We start from the raw sequence: 9,479 nt of genomic DNA on the forward strand, positions 1-9,479 counted from the left end.
AAAGAATAGATGGCAGCCAATGGTAAATGCTTCAGTCAGATATTTAAAGGAGTCATATTCTCAGTTAATCTTTCTTAGACTGGACAAAGGAAAGCCTTGAAGAAACCTGTGTGCATCTGTTGTTTACTTCCTTTGTTTTCTCTACAAATGCAAATCTTCCCCACAAAAGGCAGCTTTGCTGGCTTACTTCTTTGTGCAGACCCCTGTACAGCCATCTCCAAATATGTCAGGTAAATATAAATAAAATAAAACTATTTTAGTTTCCTCCATCAGAGTAATAGCTTATTGTGAATAAAATATACTGCCAAATGTCTGGCTTGGAATGCCTGGCCTCGACATTAATTTATATCACTTTGTTTTATTTTCTTTGATTTCTGGAACACTTTTGGTATGCTCACCCTAGTAAGTGGTTGGATATTCTAGAGTCTTCAACTATTTTATTATTTTTAAAGGGTACACGTCTCCATTCCCCACCATTTTCTACACCTTTATGGAGATTTAAACATTACTTCTCAGGTAATTCCAGAGTACTTTATGTAGCACAGGGTAGGTTAACTTTAATTTGTTATTTTTTAAAAAGTCTATGCTAGGCATGCATGACAAAGTACAGTGATGACAGTGATTATCAAAAGCCCTTGCTCTTGAATGAAGATCTCGGAAAAACAGGCTGTTAAATCTGAAGGTGATCTGGATTTTCTATATAGACCTTCCAAAATTCTAGTATCTTGTTGCGATGTGCTCACATGGTAGATGTTTATTTATTATCATTTATAAAAAAACACAAATCATATATTTGACACACTGAGTCCAAAAATCAAAATGATTAAGAAAGATCAGAGAAAGAAATATATAGAAGGTATGAGTAACTGTACCTACCTATTCAAATTAATTTCTTGGTTGATTTTACAGAGGTAGAAAATACACCCACCTGTTGGTTTGAGTATGGGAACATCTTTATATTCCCTATTGAGAATCATATCTACATAGAACATCTTTATATTATAAGTGATTTGCCTTGATTATAGCTCTGTTAATGTCTACAGTTAAATACCAATAATCGAGGCAAAATGCAACTACCCAACACATTCTCCTTGCTCTCTGCCTAGACTGAGCTGATTTATCAAAACAGGAGAAGTGCAACAGAAAAGGAACTTAATACATGCAGAGCCGCTCTATGGGAGACTAAAGTTTTACTATTACTCAAAATTTGTCTTCTCAAAAACTCAAGGATTGGGGTTTTTAAGGATAATTTAATGGGTAGAGAGCCAGTGAGTCAGGAGAGCTGATTGGTTAGATCAGAGATGAAATCATAGGGAGTAGAAGAGGACTCTTACGCTGCATCAGTTCTTGGGTGAGGGCCACAAACCAGATGAGACACTTCATTGATCTGGATGTTGCCAGCTGATCCATCAAGTAAAGGGTCTGCAAAATATTTAAAGCACTGATCTTAGGTTTTACAATTGTGATGTTATCTCCAGCAGCAATTTGAGGAGGTTCAGAATGTTTTAGCTTTCAGCTGCAAGACTCCTAAATCATAATTTCTAATCTCATGGCTAATTTGTTAGTCCAACAAAGGCAGTCTAGTCCCAGGCAGGAAGGGGGTCTGTTTTGGGAAAAAGCTGTTACCATCTTTGTTTCAAATTTAATCTGTAGAGTAAACTAACTTTCCTCCAAAAGTTAGTTTAGCCTACACCCAGGAATGAGCAAGAACAATTTGGAGGTTAGAAGTAAGACAGAGTTGGTTATGTCAGATCTTTCACCACCATAATTTTCTCAGTTATAATTTTTGCAAACAAGGTTTCAGTCAGTTTAGTCATTATTATTTATTTATAACAATATAAGTGAATTAACTAGGAAACGGAGTTCTTCATTAATTGATAATATAAAACACACCTGGTAATGAGGATGAATGAATACTAACATCCACTTTTTGCCAGGAACTTTGAATGTATTTTACATGAGTTAAGAAATCCTTTCATAGGATCTATTTTATTTTCATTTTGCAGATGAGTAGAATAAGACTTGGTAATTTCTCCAACTCATAAGCTAAAGAATTGACAAACTGAAATTGAAGGCCTTATTTTTTGAATGCCAAAGCCACTACTATTTTTTCCACAGGTACTCCATATATGTAAATGTAATGAGAACAAAATCTGTGTAAAATAGTACCATTTGTTCTTTTTTGAATGTGTCCTTTTATGCTGCTTCGCCTTGTGTTTGTGAATGGTGAAGTAGTAGCATAGAGGTTGAAAACAGTCATTGTTGGGTTATCAAAGAGAAAATCTACCTAATCTATCCCTGTGAAAAGTCCAGTATGGGGGAGCTATTTATAACTATCAATTATATCTGTCTGTCTCCATGTATACATGCATATATAGCACCAGACAATCACAAAACTGCAGAGCTTATTTTATTCAGCAACCACTGATTGCAATAAAAAGAATGTGCCTCAATGAAGATGTCAAAGGGAATGAAGAGGGCCTTTGTATACTTTGGGGGTAGGCAAACATGAGAATCATTGCCAATTCTTAGGAACGTCATGAAGAATGATGGAGAAGGGTCTTATCTTGGAATATGTGAGTGTAGATGGCCCTTGCTGTTAGTACTTTCCTTGAAAGACAAAGGGCAGTGTAGAGAATTTTGGAGAAATTTTAAAAAGATATTTTCTTAGAACACAGGACACAGTAAAGTTCAACATTTCAGGCACCACGTGTGTGCCTGACCCCTCAACGCCACATACACAAATCTAATAAATAACCTCTCCAACTTGCTTGACAAAGAGCTATCTGAGGTTTCCCTATGCTTAAAATCTTACTCTCTTGTTTTAATATGATAATTTTTATGAACATATTTCGTTTATGAGAGCTTTAGAGAAACCTGAGAGATAGAAATGTGATATGATAGCTCTGTTGATAATAACGTACAACCTGTGTCAATGACACCACATTTTAAGAGATTAATTTGAATAAAAGAGGAGCATTTTTAGAAAGCCTTAGGTTCTGGGAACTTAACGCTTTTCTTTTGTTTTGTTTTCTTTTGTTGTTAAGTTCTTTGTGCTTCTGATCTCAATTGTTTTTCTAATGTTACTAGCTCTTCATTAGACTAAGAAAATGATTTATCATCCTTGTTTTTATTACCTACTATATCCCCTGTTTCTCTAATCTGTGAAGGTTGAACTATACATTGTATGTTACAGTAATCTTACACAGAGATTAAATGGCAACAGAGGTATAAATGATCTTATGTAATTTCATAAACAGTAATTCTCTAAAACATTTCGAAAATAACTTTTCCTCAGTGCATGTTATTTTTCAGAAGTAAAACTAGGTATCCGCACACTCACCCTGGGCCCTGAAAACTGAAACCACACTTTTATCTTTATATTGACATAACTTTGCTGTCTTCAGCGACATGATTTTATTTTTCTACCATTCTGCTGCCTCAGAAAATTATTTAGTTGTTCAGTACAGGAATTACCTGAAAGGCCTGTCAACTTTTCAAAGAAAAACATAAACAGAGAATTTGTGCCCTAAGATTCTTTGAATCTCTCACCTCAAAATCTTTGTTTGCTGTTTCCACGAATTCCAAACTGTTGTATCGTGATTCTGATTCAATATCAGTCAAGTGCTTGAATTGAAAGGCCTGCCATACACTAAACATCCAATTCTCAGTACATTCTGACCTTGAATTCCCCCTCTGAGACACTGCTGAAGCTTTTCAAGGTAGCACTCTACCTTACAATGGTAAGAAAAAAACTCTGCTTTGTTGTCTTAGCAAGTTATGTTAGTGATGTTTGGGGAGATAGCTTTTGGCTGCTTGACTGTGCATAGTAACACTCTTGGAAAAAATGTAAGCTAAGCTTAAGAATTCACATGGAGTGCTTTAAAGCTCCTACTTCTACCTTGCCATAATGTATTATACACAAAAATACCACTTAGAAAGACAGACTTCAGGACGGATCAGTCATTCAGACATATTGTGAAAGATCTTATCATATCCTTTCCCAGAAAATTATGTGATATAAGAAAGGGGAGAGAAGTGAAGGAGGAATCTATTTAATTAATTAAGTCTGAACCAGTGGATGATTTTCACAGGCCCACTGCATCACTTCAATCCTGTTTTCTATGTACTTAACAGTTGTGCAAATTGGGGAATATTACTCTGCCTTTTAAACATTATTTTTATTTCATTTAAAATGAAAATAATAATATTCCTGTCTCACAGGATGACTGCTGGAGTTAAACCATTGTTTTGCACATAAAAGGTATTTATTATGTTTGAATTTCATTTTAAAAATAAGAACACTTTTTAACTTATGTAACACATCTTCTTTCCATTATTGCTTTAGCTTTAAATAAATGGAATTGCAAAATCCACAAGATAAAACAAAGTTCTTGTTTTTGTTATAAAATCCAGTGATAAGTTGATAGATTTAGAGTGGTGGCAATTAGTCAAAGGAGAAAGATGAAAAGAATGAAAAGGAAATCAAAACTAATAAGGTGAATAACTGATTTTACTTTGTCATTGATCAAGTCCCACCCCCATGATAATATCCCTCACATATGAGGGGTAAATGAGAGCAGATAAGTAGTGGAAGTTGATAGAATTTTTCCCCAATTTTTTTTTTAATTTAAAAAATGAAAGACTATATATTTTCAAACCAAAGTGTTATTAAAACAGAGAAATAATTATAGCATATCAAACATTAAACTTGAAAATATCAAAATCATAAAATCATAACATTTATACAGATATAAAAATGAACAAATGTTAAACACGTTACCTAGCTCATTAATGAGAGAATAGGTAAGATGCTACATTTGGTTCAAAAGAGAACCTAAATATGGAAAGTCTGTAGATTAAGAATGTACAATCAGAACTAAATTTTAGGGGTACTTTTCCCTCACACTGGTAAGGGAAATCAACTGAACCCTTACTAGACCAATTTTATTAGCTTGCCTATGGATAAGAAGTTGCATTCCTATAATTTATCTACACCATGAGAGTTGTAAAACAGCTCAGTGTCAATGAAAGACTAGAAATAAACTAAGCAGAAAAAGGTGCTCTAGATAAAGCATAGCTTTCCATTGAAGCACAGATTGTTTCCATAGATGTGGTCATTTAATTAAAGAATAGTCTAAAGAAAGATTATTATAGTCCACAGAATAAAGCTGGCCTTATTAGATATGACCTGAGTTTCAGAAGTACAAAAGGAATTTTAATATATCACATGGGTCTTCTTTAATTGTCTTTGCTGTAAGTTGTCTAAAGGGCCTTCAGATTAGACTTTTACGAGCTTCTATTATTTGCTATGTTGAACCTAGAAAGCTAATTCAAACCAAAAAGTTTCTCCTTGATATTTGACTAGAGTACTGTATTAGTCTGTTCTCGCATTGCTATAAAGAACTACCTGAGGCTGGATAATAAATAAAGAAAAGAGGTTTATTTGACTAACAATTCTACAGGCTGTACAGGAAGCATGGCAGGGAGGGCCTCAGGAGACTTACAATCATGGTGGAAGGTGAAGAGGAAGGAGTCATGCCTTACATGGCTGAAGAAGGAAAAAGAGACTTAAGAGGTAGGTGTTACATACTTTTAAACAACCGGGTCTACTGAGAACTCTATCATACGATGAGGGGATGGTGCTAAACCATTAGAAACCAGCCCCATGATCTAACCACATGCCACAAAGCCCCACATCCAACATTAGGGATTACAATTCAACATGAGATTTGAGTGGGGACACAGAGCCAAACCAAATCATGTATCTATAACTAGGGATGATTTCATCTCTTCTCAAAGTCTTCAAATATCCTAAGGTATTTGACCTGTTAAAGGTGCCTCCCTTACCACCTGTTCATAAGTGAAAAATGTGAGTCCATGAGTTAATGCCTTTGAGTTTAGGTGCACAAGTCTTGGTATATAATGCCTGGTATAGTCACTTCAAATGTGGTTGCAAGGACTCTTTTATTTGATAGCATTTTTAATACACAAAAACACCAACTCAAAGGCCATGATCTTTGACATGTTTATCTCCCAGGTCCTCACTGTTGAATCTTAAATAAATGTAAATGTTTTTTTTAGTGATAATCTATATAAGACTATGGTAATAATGAAGAATATTACCTTTAAGGGGAGCTGCTTTGCAGGCTCTTAAATCCAGGAATGTGAGCCTTCCAGTTATTATTTCAAAAGGTAAAAGCTGATGTTTTCCAACAGAGTAGAATGTAAGTTAAGTAATAACAGTGAAAGAGTATTAGGCTAGGGAAGTTTCAAGTTTCTATAACTTTACATTTGTACTTCCACCAGTTCAGAGGATTAAAGGTGGTATGCAAAATGGAAATGCTGACAAATTGGCCATAGGTTATAAGTAAACTTAATTATTTGACCAATAAAATGAATTCCTTGGTCTCTGCAAAGCTTTAAAGTCACTCCCCAAGAAAGAATAGGACGAGACTTAAAATGGCAATGGTTAAAGATGAAATTGATGAAGAAATTTGGTCATTTTCTTTTTTTGTGGCCTATCATTCATAATAATACTGATTATTATTATTGATAACATTTACCAAGACACATTATATTTTTAGGAATTTCATATAATTTTGGAATACATATAAATAATACATGCATACAAATATAACTCAGACAAACTTAGACATGATTCCCTATTTGACAATGCTTCCCATATGGTTTTTACATTTTTTTAAAAAAAAAAAAAAAAAAAAAAAGCCTAAAGTTTCTCTCTTGAACTTCAAGGCATTATTTTTGAAGTATCCAATTTTTTTTTTAGGTCAACAGAACTGATATTCGAATTTAAAATTTGATTTGGTAAAGTTTCTGAAATATCAAAGATTTAAAACGCTTGATATAAAAACAAAACTTGTTTAAAGCCTGATGCCAAAACCTAGCAGAAACACAACTAAAAAAGAAAACTTCAGGCCAATATCCATATGAACGTTGATGCAAAAATCCTTAACAAAGTACTGGCAAACAGAATCCAAAGGCACATCAAAAAGCTTATCCGTCCTGATTAAGTCAGCTTCATCCCTCAGATGCATGGCTGGTTCAACATACACAAATCTATAAATGTAATTCATCATATAAAAAGAACCAAAGACAAAAACTATGTGATTATCTCAATAAATGTAGAGAAGCCCTTTGACAAAATTCAACAGCCCTTTATGCTAAAAACTCTCAATAAACTAGGTATTGTTAGAAAGTATCTCTAAGTAATAAAAGCTATTTATGACAAACCCACAGCCAATATCATACTGAATGGGCAAAAACTGGAAGCATTCCCCTTGAAAACTGGAATGAGACAAGGATGTCCTCTCTCCCCACTCCTATTCAACATAGTATTGGAAGTTCTGTCCAGGGCAATCAGGCAAGACAAAGAAATAAAGCATATTCAATTAGGAAAAGAGGAAGTCAAATTGTCTCTATTTGCAGACAACTTGATTGTATATTTAGAAGACTCCATCATTTCAGCCCAAAATCTCCTTAAGCTGATAAGCAACTTCAGCGAAGTCTCAGTACACAAAATCAATGTGCAAAAATCATAAGCATTCCTATACACCAATGACAGAGACAAATCATGAGTGAACTCCCATTAACAATTGCTACAAAAAAATAAAATACCTAGTAATAAAATTAACAAGGGATGTGAAGGACCTCTTCAAGGAGAACTACAAACTACTGCTCAAGGAAATAAGAGAGGACACAAACAGATGGAAAATATTCCATGCTAATTGTTAAGAAGAATCAATACTGTGAAAATGGCCATACTGCCCAAAGTAATTTATCGATTCAATGCTATCCCCATCAAGCTTCCGTTGACTTTCTCCACAGAATTGGAAAAAAAAAAAGCCTTAAGCTATATATGGAACCAAAAGAGAGTCCACATAGCCAAGATAATCCTAAGCAAAAAGCAAAGCTGGAGTCATGATGCTACCTGACTTCGAACTATACCACAAGGCTACAGTAATCAAAAGAGCACAGTACTGTTATCAAAACAGAGATATAGACCAGTGGAGCAGAACCAAAGCCTTAGAAGTAACATCACACATATACAACCATCTGTTATTTGATAAACCTGACAAAAACAAGTAATGTGGAAAGGATTCCCTATTTAATAAATTGTGTTGGGAAAACTGGCCAGCCATATGTAGAAAGCTGAAACTGGATCCCGTCCTTATAATTATAGAAAAATTAACTCCAGACAGATTAAAGACTAAAACATAAGACCTAACCATCATAAAAACCCTAGAAGAAAACCTAGGCAATACCGTTTAGGACATAGGCATAGGCAAGAAAGCAATGGCAACAAAAGGCAAAATAGACAAATAGGATCTAATCAAACTTAAGAGCTTCTGCACAGTAAAATAAACTATCATTAGAGTGAACTGGCAACAAACAGAATGGGAAAAATTTTTTGCAATCTACCCATCTGACAAAGGGCTAATAACCAGAATCTACAAAAAACTTACACAAATTTACAAGAAAAACACTACCCCATCAAAAAGTGGGCAAAGGACTTTTCAAAAGAAGACATTTATACAGCCAACAAACATATGGAAAAAAACTCATCATCACTGGTCATTATAGAAATGTGAATCACAACCACATTGAGATTTCATCTCATACCAGCTAGAATTGTGATCATCAAAAAATCAGGAGACAACAGATGCAAGAGAGGATGTGGAGAAAGAGGAACATGTTTACACTGTTGGTGGGAGTGTTGTGGAAGACAATGAGGCGATTCCTCAAGGATCTAGAAATAGAAATACTATTTGACCCAGCATTCTGATTATTGGGTATATACCCAAAGGATTATAAAACATTCTATTATAAAGACACATGCACACATATGTTTATTGTGGCACTGTTTATAATAGCAAAGACTTGGAACTAACCCAAATGCCCATCAAAGATAGACTGGATAAGAAAAATGTGGCACTTATACACCATGGGATACTATGCAGCCATAAAAAGGGATTAGTTTATGTCCTTTGAAGGGACATGGATAAATCTGGAAACCAAGATTCTCAGCAAACTGACACAAGAACTGAAAACCAAACACCGCATGTTCTATAAGCATCACTCATAAGTGGATGTTGAACAATAAGAGCACGTGGACACAGGGAGGGAAACATCATACACTGGGGCCTTTCAGGGGGTGGGGACTAGGGGAGGGATAGCAGGGGGTGAAGGGATTAAGGATGGATAACATTAGGAGAAAGACCTAATGTAGATACCCGGAGTATGGGGGTATGGATGCAGCAAACCAACACACTTGTATATTTATGTAACAAACATGCACATTCTGCACAAGTACCTCAGAACTTATACAACAACAACAACAACAACAACAACAATAATAACAAAAGATGTTTTAGTTTTTCAAACAAACAAGAGATCCAATAAAGACAGTATAGGCTGGACGCAGTAGCTCATGCCTTTTCTTTTTTTTTTTTTTTTTT

This window comes from Cebus imitator, unplaced genomic scaffold, assembly GCF_001604975.1.
Source record: "Cebus imitator isolate Cc_AM_T3 unplaced genomic scaffold, Cebus_imitator-1.0 Scaffold47, whole genome shotgun sequence".
Classification (NCBI taxonomy): Eukaryota; Metazoa; Chordata; class Mammalia; order Primates; family Cebidae; genus Cebus; species Cebus imitator.